General features: G+C 43.9%; 1 long non-coding RNA gene across 1 annotated transcript in view; it reads right to left on the reverse strand.

Annotated features, from left to right (window-relative positions):
• Positions 1 to 10019: 10019 nt before the first annotated feature.
• The window catches only part of LOC111765035 (uncharacterized), a 35307-nt gene continuing 30568 nt past the window's right edge, over positions 10020 to 14758 (reverse strand). The window contains exon 4 of the long non-coding RNA XR_009183902.2: positions 10020 to 10356. This is a non-coding gene — a long non-coding RNA (uncharacterized lncRNA). The remainder of the gene's footprint in view (positions 10357 to 14758) is intronic.

Genomic DNA, 14758 nt, shown 5'->3' on the forward strand with positions numbered 1-14758 from the left:
TTCACCAAGTGCAGTGAATGTCTCATGATGATGGAAGAGGTTGTTATGGGAGGAGGAGTGGAGTGAGGGGGTGGGGGGTATAAGGAGACCTCATATTTTTTAATATAACATTAAAAAAAGAAAGACAAAAAAAAGAGAAAACAACAAAACACAGATTCCTGGTGCCACTGATAAGGATAGAAGCAGTCACAGAAGAACACAGTGAATGGACACAGAGAGCAGACAACTGGGGGGAGGGGAAAGGGAGAGGGAGAAATACAACATTAATCTTAAAATAAAGTTAACAGAACGTCAGAAAGCTGTAGGACAGTTAACATTCAAGCTAAATGCTGATGGGAGAAGAAAGAATGGTTCACAATAAATATGGGCTAAAACAGACTGAACACTACCCAACCTTGTGGCACACAGATCCGAGAAGCTAAGAAAATCACACCCTGACACATCATTAAAAAAAAACAGCTGATAATCAAAGATGAAAAATTCTGAAAGGAACCTAAGAAAAATGACACATTATAGGAGAATAACAATTTGAAGGCCTGTCATTTTTCCTCAGATCCAGTAAGAGGCCAGAAGAGGGTAAAACAGGATCTTTAAAGTGCTGAAATAAAAAAATACCAACCCAGAATACTACATACAGCAAAATCTGTTCAAGGATTGAAGACAAAAAAGAAGACAAATGAAGAGGACAGAGAAATCTAAATTCATCACTTGACAAGTTGCTCTGTAAAGATGTGAAAGCAACATCTTCAGATAGAAGAGAAATAATTGTAAGAGGAAAACTTTGAACTTCATGACCAGAGATGGTGAGTATCTGGGTATATATGACAACCTATTTCACAATTGTTAATTTTTTTTATTAAATAGTTTTTCTTAAAGATACATAGATGACAAGAAATGTTACATTAAAAAATATAAGAGGTTCCCACACACCCCACAACCCACCCTCCCAACACCTCCCACATCAATAACCTCTTTCATCATTGGGGCACATTCATTGCATTGGGTGAATACATTTTGGAGCACTGCTGTACTGCATGGATTATAGTTCACATTGAAGTTTACACTCTTCCTCAGTACATTCAGTGAGTTATGCAGGGTATATAATGTCCAGCATCTGTCCCAGCAATATCATTTAGGATAACTCCAAGTCCCCAAAATGCCCCCACATCACATCACTTCTTTCCTCTCCCTGTTCTCATCAAGTACCGTGGCCACTTTCTCCAGATCAATGCTATGGTTTCTTCCATTACTAGTCACAATAGTTCTATAGTAGAATACCAATAAGTCCACTCTAATCCATAATTAATCCTCCCTCTTGTTGGACCCTGGGTTGGTGATGTCCACTCCACCACTGTATTGAGAGGGGGCTTAGATTCCACATGGTTGATGGATGCGATTCTCTTGTTTGGAGTTGTAGGCACTCTTGGTTCCCTTGTGTGTTGCTTGACCATCTTCACCGTCCTGTCAGCCAACCTGTGCAAGTCCAACAACCTGTGCAAGTCCAACAAACTGGAGAGTAGGAGCTGCAACTCTGCTCAGGGCCTGAGTGGAACATGGCCAGTCCAGAGATTGAAGTCTCCAGGGTCTACACCAACCCCAGCACTAACCACAGGTTCAGTAAAAGTGACAGAAGAGGCTTATGTAGAAAGTTCACATCTGAATCCAATGCCATCACACTCAGGAACACAAATTCAATATACAAATGAATAATGAGCAGAAATCGGATGATTTTGGGGGTAGATGGCCATACTGCAGGTACAGGAAATGCATATGACAATTATAACCAAGAGTAGGGTTTAAATACCCTATATAACTGTGAGGCATCTACGTTTTACTTGAATTGTTAAAGCATTAACTGATTAGTATGTGAGAACTTATACCCAGAGCACCCACTGAAAACAATTCCAAACAAAGTAAAAAACTGGAGAACCAGATCAGCCTTTATCTAGGAGATACGATTAAGCAGCTAAAAGAGTGGCACAGAGGGTTTTTATGTGAACAAAAATATTCATTTCTCTTGGCTAGAGCATGCCATTGGTTTTGTTTTCTAGGGTTTTTTTTTTGTACAGTCACAGAACTTTATTTCTAAATCAGACAGTAAGTACTCAAAGGTTAAAGTTTATAAAAAAAAAAAAAAAAAAAGAGAACATAAATACCTATATTGACAATGTCCTAATTCTAGTGCCCAAGAGGAATTCTAACCAATGCGAAAACAAGTGATGTCCCTGAACTAGAAACAACTTCAAGAGTTTTTGGTTGGGGTTGTCACTGGTGTCCCGGTTTCTTGGAAGAACCTACCTATGACTTTCCATTTCATGGCCTCCTACTTTGAATTCTCAGGCATTCCTAATCCTAGGGCTATAGTCGCTGGGCAAGCTTTGCTCCTCCCAAGGGTCAAAGACCTATCAGGACAATGAAAGAAGGGCTCTGATGGCTTGGGAATACAGAATCTGCATTCAGGCCTCTGAGGGTCAGGGGAGGCCTGGCCTCCCTCCTGTCCAGACCCAGGCCTTAAGAGAAAACTCCCTAACAAAGCACAGAAAGCAGCTCCACGCAGAACTCCGGGATCTCTCTGAACCATGCACCATAGAAAATGCTGTCAGGAGCTCAGACTCCATTCCAGGTTTGCTGCCCCTGAGAAGGAGAGAGGTCCAGCCCTGTCTGTCTCCCAGCTGCTCCACAGGTACACAAAGAATGTGAGTGAGGATGGGCATCTTCCTATCTCCTCAGCCTCCATGAAAACCCCAAGAAAGATCCAGATCAATCAGGCCTCCAGTCACCACAGAGCAGAAAAAAGTTAAGGGATGGCTCACCCACATCTGACAGTTCCAGGCACCATTAACATTTAACATAATATTCCTCTGCTGTCACACAGGTGAGGGGCCCACCTGAGGCTGCCATCATGCGTGTGTGCGCAAGCACACCCCAGCTAGGGTACTGAGTCACTGCTGAGGATCTAGACCCAGGAAAAGGAAGCAGTGCTCTGGATGATTCAACAGTTCCCCGGGTGGAAAGACTGAAGCATCCCTGCATGCAGCACCTCACAACCTTCCTGTACTTTCCCTGGCCTGCTCCTGGACTGCTCCTCCACCAACTGCCCCTGCAGCTTCCCACAATAATTCACAGCTAAGGATATGGGAAGGACTCCCCAGGCCCAGGGCTCAGCCTGGGATCCACTGCAGTGGCCACCTAGGTGGGTCCTTTGCCTCAGAAGAAATGCTGCTCAGCAGACCCATCCTTTCCTCACTGTCCCAGCCCCACCTGACATGCTGGCACACCCTCTCCCCTCAGCCTCTTTCACCTCGCTGAGCCCTGCTGCCACCCCATCGTCAGATACCAACCAGGCTGGGCTGTGTGCTAGGCCCTCTTCTGCCCTGGATCCCGGCTGCGACGGTTTGCTCGGTCGGTAGAGGTGGGGTCTGGCTGCGGACGAGGGGTCGGTCCCACTTGGGACAAGGGGTCGGTCCGGCAGCAGACGAGGGATCGGTCTCACAGAGGTTGCACGGTTCGGCTGACGGGGTCGCCCGGGGAAGCCGGCGACGAAGGGGTCGCCCGGGGAAGCAGGCGACGAACTGGGGACAAGGGAGGCCAGGCCCTTGTCGGGGGCTCTCAGGACTGGAGGGCGCACGGCAGAAGAACTACCGCGGAGACAAGGTAAACATGCAAGTCCACTTTATTGAGGGAGAGGCAACAGTTTTATAGGGGCTGGGGAAAGCTGATTGGTCGAAGCCACGCCCTGTTCTGATTGATTGCCGGAGAAAGGTCAGTGGGCGGTACTGGACGGGGGAGGGGTGGTGGTTAGGGATTGGCTGTTGCTGTTGCTGGGGGAAGTGGCAGGGTTTAGTGATTGGTGGCTGCTGTTGCTGGGGGAAGGGGCAGGGTTTAGGGACTGGTGGCTGCTGTTGCTGGGGTGGAGGGCAGACTTGAGTTTCCCGCCCACGCCTGGCTGTTGCTGCTGTCGGGGGGGAGGGAAAAGGGCAGACTGGATTTTTCCGCCCTGCGCCTGCGCAGGGAGAAAGAAGAAGAAGGGTGCCGCCCCACAGGCATCGTGTGGCGCCATCCGGGAGGAGGGGCAGCCGCGGAAGCATGGCTGCCAAGAAGGGGAGACCCGAGGGCACTCTGCGCCCATGCCGAGCTTCCTTCAGGGGTGGCGGTGAGTCCGACCAGCCACCCTATTATGGGGGCAGCGGCTTGGCCTGCCGCAGCTGCTCCCCCGCCAGGCCAGCAAACCACACTTCAGCCCGAGGGGTGACCGCACCCGGCCCCACAGGAGGTGGGAACTGTGAAAGAAGCCCAAAGCCTGCTCCTGCAGCTGCTACTGAGGGTCCTCCTCCTTCATGGTAAAACCCATTTCGGGGAGACCCCTGAATGGGGAGAGAGGAGTCCCTCTGCATCCCTGAGTCTCTGTGACAGCTGCAGCTGATGCCGGTTCTGCCTTCCCCACAGCTCCCAGCACCTCCTCCCTCCCCAGGTATCCCTTCATATTCAGAATGAGGTCAGTGATCCTGGTGTGTGTGAACTCTCCTCACTCCTTCTCATGGACACCCCTTCCACCACTGGGCCTGGGGACCATCACTCCATGGGCCTTACAGAGGTTGCTTCTGCAGCCACTTCTAGCCCCTCAACCAGCACACCTGCAGCCTTGGCTTCCCACCTTCCAAACTTGGGGGGGACTCTGAGGAATACCACATCCCTTCACCCCACTGCTCTGTGGGCCTCCTGCTGACTGCAGTGTGACTACCTTCCCATCTGACCAGACACTTCAGACATACCCAGTGGCATCACTGCCTCAGCCTGCACACACTTGGGTTCTGCAGCCCTACCCCGAAATGTAAACTCCCCTTTACCCCTAGAGCCACCCACCATCTCTATTTGGAGTTCCTGGTGGGCAGCCTCATGGAGCCATTAGCTCTAACCATTCTTTCCAGTTTGCAAACCTCACAGCTCCCAATTCAACCTCTCCTCATGGCTAGCCAACCCCAGGCAGCAGCACACAACTGTGTGGCACTTTGGGGGAATGATACACCCAAGTTCCACCTTGGGCAGCCATGCCAGCCTCCAGCTGGTCTTTGGGTCCACCCCCACTGTTCTCTCCTCTGACACAGTCAGTGCCTCTGGCTTTGCAGCCACCACCATGCCCTGTTGCTGTGTGACCAATTCAAGCCCAACATGAAGCAGCGATGCTCAACATTAGGCAGCACCACCCCAGTCGTCTCCAGGTTGGGGGCTTTAGGAGCACAGAAGAGTTTTGGGAACCAAGTGAAGGTCACAGATAGGAGCTCCAAAATTGAAGCACTCAGTGTAAGAGCAGAAAGGAGTGGGCCCCCCCACACCACGAATCACTGTGAGGTAAGCTGAGGCCTAAAGCCGTGAGAACCTGAAGCCGTGGGAACCTGGAGCCAGAGCACCCTGTGGCCAACATAGGGACCAGCACCCCTAAGAGTATCCCTGTGTTTGGAGGCACTGATGCCCCTACATGCTGCCCAATACCCAGGGGCCTGCCCTGGCAGGGCCCCCTTACCTCCCGTGGAGGGTCCAGAACCTCTCAGAGCCCTGTTGCGTTTACATGAACGTCCATCCCAACCTTTATTCCCACCAAACCCACCAAGAGCAGCTTGGCCTTCAGGGTTCTCTCATAATGAGTCAGGGCTTTGCAGGAGACAGAACTGGTGGGCCCTCAGCCCATCCACTCCTCTCCAGGTGGGCTTCCACCATCTCAGGGTCTAAGAGGCAAATGTTGGCCTGAGGCAGCAGAACCTCAAGAAGCAGCCTTGTCCACTTTTCTGCAGGCTGGATCTGGTGTTGTTCAGTTTAAAAATGTTACATAAATAGACCCTTTTCTCTTCACTCCTAGAGCCAGCTGGAGCCCCAGAGACAAAGGTTTCCATTTCCTCTGTGTTTCCTGCAGTTTTGCTTCTCAAGTTGGGGGTTTGTGCTGTCATCTGGTAGGATCCCAGCAGTAAGATTACTCGGACAGGAGAGGAGCCCTCGGCCCGCCCCCTCCAGATGTGGAGCTGGCAGAACCCACTGCTGCCCATGGGTACCTCCTGCCTTTCCCATTTTCCTTGTCAGTCTTCCAGATCTTTTATAAATGAAACCTGGTTCTTTCACATAATTTTTCTATCCTCTGTAAATCAAGTATAGAGAAGCCATTGACTTGTAGAATTGGAGACAGATGAAGGAAGGATTAACTCTTTCAAGTTTCTGATGTCTCAGCTAATGGGGTGGGGAAAGTAGCACAACAGAGGAAATCTGAGTAGAAACCTGACCTATAAACATTAAAAATGTGTTTAGACTTTAAGGGATGGGAGCTCATGCTATAGTGGATCCAGGGAAAGGAAAGATGGGGTGCCCAGGGTAAAAGTGGTCTGGGGAAATGGATTGGTAGATGGGGAACCTGGGGTGAAGAGGGCCCTGGAGAGGGGGAGAGATAGGTGGAGGCCCAAGACAGTGGGCCCAGGGCAGGGGAATACGCTGAGTCATCACTACTACACACAATAAAACACATGGGATATATTAAGTGTTTTGAAGCTGGTGGTTATTTTTACTTTTAATTAAGTTTAGACAAATCACAGATCACCTAGAGAGTGTGAGCTTGGCATCCAGGCCACAGGACCAGAGTGAACAAGGGATGAAAAGTCACCTCTGCTCTGTAAACACTGAAATGCATATGTCTAAGATATGACATATTCCTAGAGATTTTATCTTAAAATAAGCATAGGATCCACTCAGTCCATCACTCTCCTTTCAGAGGAATAGGGATGGAAGGAGGCTATTTGGGGAGGCGGACAAGTTAAAATTAGATTTTAATTATAAAACAAAGTCTAAAAATTAGGGATGTTTTCTTATCACCATTTTACAGATGAGGAATAGGCAAAAAGACCTCAAGTACTTTCCCTGAAATGACCACCAAGTGCATGTCAGGATCTAAGTATAGGGAAGCAGTCTGTCTTCAGGCTAAACCACTGTGAATATGACTTCAGAAGTCAAAATTCCACCCAAGTTGGCCTGACCTCAAAGTCAATGACAAGTCTCAACTACATCCAAGTGCCACAAATGTGAGTCTGAAAGTGCCTGCCCTGCCAGGAGAGTCACTGTATACATGGTGGAAACAGCTGAGCACTAGGCACTGTCCTCCACTCTTTACACTCTATTAAATGGTGAGTGAGTGATGACTGTATATGTGCCCCTGTGTTAGGCCCAGGGCAGGGAGGGATGAATGAAACTTTATGGAAGTGATTGACAATCCAGCAAGAGATAAAGAACCAGCAAATACAACTTAAAGGGTCAGTGTTAGGGTAACAGAGCAGGTAAGAAAAATGTTGGAGTGGATGTGGTTCAAGCAGTTGAGCACCTGCTGCCCACATGGGATGTCCCAGGTTTAGTTCCTGGTGCCTCCTAAAAGCAAAAAAGCATACAAATGAATAAATCAACTCAAAGGAGCCTATGTGGCTCAGTGGTTCGGGGCCAGCTTCCCACATACAAGGTCCCAGGTTCAACGCCCAGACCTGGTAACACAAGACAAAAAAATTTTTTTACCTAAGTCAGAAGAGACGAGACTGGAGCTGGGGATCAAAGGAGGAGAAGGAAGCAGCCAAGGTGTGAGAGGCTATTTCCACATCAAGGAAACAGTCAGTGACAAGTAGAGAAGGAAGACAGAGCATGAGTCACTGGGTAACCTCCAAGGTAGGTGGGCATAGCAAACAAACCCATTAAAAAGGGTACAGTATTTAGATAGACATTTCTTTAAAAAAGATACACAAATGGGAAATAATCATATGAAAACATGCTCAAGTCCATTAGCCATTAGGGAAAGGCACATCAAAAGCATGATGGGTTATCACTCCACACCATTCAAATGGAAATTATTTTTTAAACTGTAAACTAGCAAGTGCTGGTATCGATGCAGATAAACAGGAAACCTTATACACTGTTGGTTGGAATGTAAAATAATGCATTGGCTGTGGAAAACAGTTTTGCAGTTTCTCAAAAAGTTAAACTTAGAATTACCATATGACCTGGCAATCCCACTTCTGGACATATATCCAAAAGAAATGAAAGCAGAGATTCAGACAGGTATTTGTATGCCAATCTTCAGAGCACAACAGACAAAAGGCAGAAGTCAAATAACCACCAGCAGATGAATGGATAAACAAAATGTGGTAAATATATACAATGGAACATGATTCAACTGTAAGAAACAATGAAACTCTGATGCATGTGACAACATGGATGAATCATGAAGACATTATGTTCAGTGAAATAAGCCAAACACAAAAGGACAAATATTATATGATCTCACTGGTATAAACTAATTATAATAATCAAACTCATAGATTTACAATCTAGAATATAAGTTACCAAGGGATAGAACAGTGGTAGAGAATGGAAAGCTGATGCTTAAATTGTGCATAATTTCTATTTAGGTTGACTGTAAATCTTTGGGAATGGATATTGGTGATGGAAGGACCTTACTATGGAGCATGTTTGTGAATGTGGTTGAGGAAAGTAGTTTTAGGTTATATACGTTACTAGAAGGAAAGTTAGAACCCCAAACATGGGATTGTTTAACTACGTGAACACTGTTGTGGATGATGCACTGCAGTTAATAGTACAAATATGAGGTTGTTATTTCATGAATTATAACCTATGACACTACTACATGTTGTTAATAATAGGAAAGTATATGGAAAAATATACCTAATGTAAATGGACTATACTTACCAGTAATATCTTAATATTCTTTCATCAATCATAACCAAGGTAGCACACTAATGCAGAGTCAACAAGAAGGATACATGGGAACACAGTTTTTACATGAATTTTCTGTAAACATAAAACTTCCCTAATTTTAAAAAATTACAATAATTAAGAAAGCATTATGCTAAGTGAAAGAATCTAGGCACACAATACCACATATTCTATGATTTCATTAATACAAAATGTAAAGATAAATTTATAGAGATGGAATTAGATTACAGGTTATGTAGGGCTGGGTATGGTAGAGGGATTGAGAGGTGACTGCTAAGGGTATGGGGTTTTTCTTCTTGGAATGATGAAATTGTTCTAAACTTGATTGTGGTGATGAATGCACAACTCTGTGATTATACTTAAGTCACTGTTGGCACACTTTGGATAGATTTATGGCATGTGACTGTATCTCAATAAAACTGCTTTAAAGACTCAGGCACACATTGTGGAGGTCCCTGTAGTACAGTATAATAACTCTGCATTTTACTGTAAGTTGGGAATGCATGGGGATTTCACTAAAGAGTGACAAGGGACTGAGAACTGCCTTAGGTTTGAACAGGATCATTCAGGTTGCTAGATAAAAATCGACCACAGTGGCAAGCAGGTCAAAGGCAGATCAGTTATGCAGCTATCACAGTAGTCCAGGCGAGCGATATGGTGGATGAGACAGAACAGCAACAGTTAGGGAAACCAGGTGGTCAGGTTTTGCACATATTTGAAGTGTTGATGTTGGATTGATGTGGGGTAAGAAAATGACAAAATCCCAAAATCCAAATGATAGAGGAATGAACAAACAGGAGGAATGCAACTATGGACTAAATTAGACTGTTATTATTCTAATAATGGAAGAACTTGTAACATTGATAGACAGTGGACACAAGAGGTTCTGAGGGGAGGGAGAGGGAAGAAGAGGAGTTAACATGGGGCATTTTTGAAACACTGGAATAATTTGGCATGATACTGCAATAACAGATACAACTCATACATTTTTTCAAAACTTATAAAAATGTGCTGTGCAAAGTGTAAAACATAATGTAAACTACAGACCATACTTAGTAGCAATGCTTCAATATGTGGTCATCACGTGAAACAAATGGACCACACTAATGAAAGATATTCATGGGAAAAGGGTGTTAAAGGGAAGGAGTAGGATATATGGGAATTCCCCATATTTTGATGGAACATCAATGTCATCTAAAGCTCCTTTAAAAATAGAGAAAAAAATTTTTTTGCTTCAAATTATGACACTGAAGCAGAAGTATCAATGGAGTCATGCTAGGCAAGAGAAAGACTGGGGCATCATCAGAACTAGTTCATAATTGAACACATGGAAAGATTCCAAAGGGACAGTACACTGACTGAGACCGTAAAAAAAAAAAAAACTGATACATTGGTCTTCACCAAACTTTAAACCACTGATCCGCAAAAGAACTATAAAGGCAAACTACCAACAGAATAATATTTGGAAATTTAACTATGACAAAGAAAGAACAGATACCTAGAATATCTGGAACAGGTATCTAGAATATTGGGACTGGATGTGGCTGAAGCAGTTGAGTGCCTGTTTCTCACAAGGGAGGTTCTGGGTTCAGTTCCAAATACCTGCTAAAATAAACAAAAACAAGCAAACAAAGGAAAAAACATGGCTTAGTGGTAGAGTACTAGCTTCCCACTTACAAGGTCCTGGGTTCAATCCCTTGCCCTAGTACCATATACACACAAAAAACAATATAGATATCTAGAATAAATTAAAAGAATTTCAAATTTCTCAAAATTCAACAATGAGAAAACAATTCTGTTAGAAAATGGGCAATACTTATGAATAAACTTTTCACCATAGTAGATATATGGATGGGAAATAAGTACATGAAGAGATGCTTGATATAATTAGCTATTAGAGACATGTAACCTACACCATTATCACACATAACTACACACTATTAAAGCAACTAAAATAAAAAGTGACAACACCAAATGCTGGTGAAATTACAGAGAAACTGAATCTCTCATACATTGCTTAAGGGAATGTAAAATGGTACAGTCACTCTGAAACTAGTTAGCCTGGAAGCGGCTGTGGCTCAGTCAGTTGGGCTCCCATCTACCATATGGGAGGCCCTGGGTTTGCATCCCGGGGCCTCCTTGTGAAGGCAGGCTTGCCCACATGCTGTGGAGAGCCTCCAGTCCAGGCATTGCGGAGTGCCACCGAGCCCGCAAGCGCAGCTGAGTGCCAACTCAGCAAGGTGACACAACAAAATAAAAGGGAGACAAGCAAAAACACAGAAGTGCATGCAGTGAATGGACACAGAATAGACAAGAAGCAAGCCACAAGGGGGGGGGAGGGAAATAAAATAAAAATAAATACAGACACAGAAGAACGTACAGCGAATGGACACAGAGAGCAGACAGCAAGCAAAATGCCACAAAGTGGGGGAGGGGGTAAAAAAAAGCCAAACTGGTTAGCAGTTTCTTATAAAACTAAATATATACTTATCATACAGCCCAGCAAGTGCACTTCTGCACATTAATCACATAGAAATGAAAACTTATGCCGAAACTAAAACATCAGTTTTTTCTTTTTAAAAGATTTAATCAAACAGATAAACCTCTAGGCTAACCAAACATAAAATAAAGAAGATACAAATTACCAATACCAGGAATGGAAGAGGGATCACTATTACTGGTTCGAGAGACGTTAAAAGGATAACTCAAACAAGACTATGAACATCCCTACGTCCAATAAGTTTATAACTTAGATGTAATGGCTCAAAATTCCTTGAGAGATGCAAACTATCAAAACTCACACAAGAACAGATATATAATCAGAATAGTCCTAGAGCCATTAAAAATTTGAATCAATAATTAATAACATTCCAAAAAAGAAAGGACCAGGTTCAGACACTGGCAAATTCTACCAAACATTTAAGGAAAAATGAAACCAATTCTCCACAATCTTTTTCAGAAAACAAAGCAGAGGTGACATTTCCTAACTCACTCTATGAGGACAACATTAGCCTAATGGCAAAACCAGATAAAGATATTAAAGGAATGGAAAACACATACCAATATTTCTCATGAATATAAAACCAAAACTTTGTCACTGTTTAGGGGACTCCTGGAAGGAAAATTCATGTAACAGGACATATTCAAATGCCTGTCTTGACCCCTTCAGAATCTTTATTATTATTGTATATTTTGTGGGAAAATACACACACCCATTTTAAGAAAAATCAACTGTTGATAAAGCTACACAATGAAAGGTAAGCCTGCCTCTCATCTAGCCCCTACTCCCTCAGCTCTTCCCCCTCCCAGACACCCACCTACCAATTTCTCTCACCTCCTTGCTGGACAGGCCCACCGGGCACAAAAATAAGTGCCTGTGTCTGATTTTACAGCCTATTTTTTACACGATTTTTTTTTAACTTAAATTTTTAAGTTATTCGGTCATTAAGTCAACCTTTCTTAAAGAAATTTCCATAACAGACCTAATAGTGTGACCATATGATATAAAGTCACATCAGGATACTCTTAGTGAGGGGGTGGGGCATGAAAAGGTAGGACAACAGACATAAACCAGGACTGCCCTGGACAAATGGGAACACACTATGTTAATAAAGAAGGGTCAGTTCCCTCCCCAGTGCGCAGGACTAACACCTACCACAAACATCCCCAGGCTGCAGAGCTCAAGGTGGCCTGGCACCTGAGGAGCCACAGCCATCACCAAAGGCCTGGCTGCCGAAGCCTGGACGCCAACTGCCAAGGCCTGCAGCCTGCAGTTGAGCATCATGGGAGGAGGCAGGGCAGCTTCCAGGGCCACCCACCAACTGCCAAGGTCTGCAGCCTGGAGCTGAGCATCATGGGAGGGGGGGGTTGGCTTCCAGGGCCACCCACCAACTGCCAAGGCCTGCAGCCTGGAGCTGAGCATCATGGGAGGAGGCAGGGCAGCTTCCAGGGCCACCACCAACTGCCAAGGCCTGCAGCCTGGAGCTGAGCATCATGGGAGGAGGCAGGGCAGCTTCCAGGGCCACCCACCAACTGCCAAGGCCTGCAGCCTGGAGCTGAGCATCATGGGAGGAGGCAGGGCAGCTTCCAGGGCCACCCACCAACTGCCAAGGCCTGCAGCCTGGAGCTGAGCATCATGGGAGGAGGCAGGGCAGCTTCCAGGGCCACCCACCAACTGCCAAGGCCTGCAGCCTAGAGCTGAGCATCCTGGGAAGGGGGCCAGCTTTCAGGCCCACCCACATGTAGGCCCACCCCACCACAGGGCCCAGCCAGGGCCTAGGGACTGGGTTGGCCCTGCCCACCTCCTGGTTCAGGCACTCCAGGGTGCAGACACTGGACCATCTGTACCATTCCTCACATTTTTAGTTTTTTTTCCCAACTCCTTAACATTCTCCACTTAATGTGTTATCAGCTCTTTTGGCATTTCACCTTCTCTTTCTACTTAAGCATTATCTTGTCACCCTATTTCTTAGAGATTACATTTCAGGTTGAAGTATTTTTTGAATTTTATTTTCTTATTTCTTCTCATTCATTTTCTGCATTTTTTATAAAATTTATATCTTGTCATATATTGGGTATTTTCTTAATGCCTTTTATCTAATTTTCAGAAAGTACATTTCAGCACATAATGTAGATCACCATTTGTTGTGAATTTCTCTGCCCTCACTTCTTTTCTCCCTATTATTACCTTGGTACTTGAAAATAAAATAATGTGGATTTTTTTGTTAGTATTCATATAGTTTAAAAAAGTATATAGACAGAAATGAAATTGAAAACAGCTTTCCCAACAATATTGATCTGTTTCTCTCTCTACATTTTTCATGAAATGTTTTCAAGTAAGAAATCTTTCTTGCTGACATTTCTGGATTCTGTACTTCTACCACTCTTAAAACCGGGTCTTCACTCTCATTACTTCTATTGAACCTTTTGTTCCCTATTTTCTTCTTCCATCTGGCTACCAAATATTCCTGTTATATGTACTCCTCTACTGAAGAGAAAAATTACCACATTGCCAAAATCTAATCATTCCCTATAAATGTCTATATATTCTCAAAACCAGTTATCCATAAATGTCTATATATTTTAAAAATCAATTATCTATGTTATTTGAATAACTTATGCTGTATTTGTGAATTACCTTAATTTTTTATATTTTTATTTATTGTATCCCTACAATCATTAGATTTTAGTTTCTCTTATTTTATAATGACTAAAGAGTTATCAACTTTCTATGTTTTATATCAATCTATTTTTATACAGATTTGGTGTTAGCAATCATAGTTCATATTCAGCAAATTCTTTAAAATTTCTATTGCTTTTGATTCACAATCACAGAGGTTCAGAGTCATTTATATTTGGACTACAATATTACCACCATATGGCATAATACGTATCATCAGGCACACATATCAGCACCCCCCAAAGTAATCTTTATAGTTCCCATGATCCCCAAGGATTGTGCTTAATATGTGCCCTTGCTCCATTAAAAGTACTATTTTATAAATAACCTCTAAAAGAAAAATTCATTTAATTGGTTTCACTGAATTTTTAAAATTTAAGAACACATCAAAATATTTCAGGTATTGTCTACCATTATCTTATTACTAAAACTTGAACATATGGATATTAGTAAGAATTAAGTTCTTCAAAACCATAAAAATGGAGGTATCCTACAATTAACTCACATTCCAGGATTTCAGAAATGCACTTGCAGGATGCCAACAATGTGGGGACTTTCTGCTGCTGACTAATTCATTTGTGGAAGTCATTCTACTGTGTTCACAGCTGCATCTAAAAAACCCACAGCTAACATCATACTCAATAGTGAAATACTGAAAAACTCTCCCATCAGGTCACAAACAAGGTAAGTTAGCTCACTTTCATCACTGCTTTTTAACACTGGACCTGAAGTTCTTGCCAAGCAAATGGGTAAGAAAAAGAAATAAAGTCATTCAAATTGGAATGGAAGAAGTAAAGCTTTCCTTACACACTGCCGACATAAGCTTTT

Source organism: Dasypus novemcinctus, chromosome 28 (genome assembly GCF_030445035.2).
Source record: "Dasypus novemcinctus isolate mDasNov1 chromosome 28, mDasNov1.1.hap2, whole genome shotgun sequence".
In the NCBI taxonomy this organism is placed as follows: Eukaryota; Metazoa; Chordata; class Mammalia; order Cingulata; family Dasypodidae; genus Dasypus; species Dasypus novemcinctus.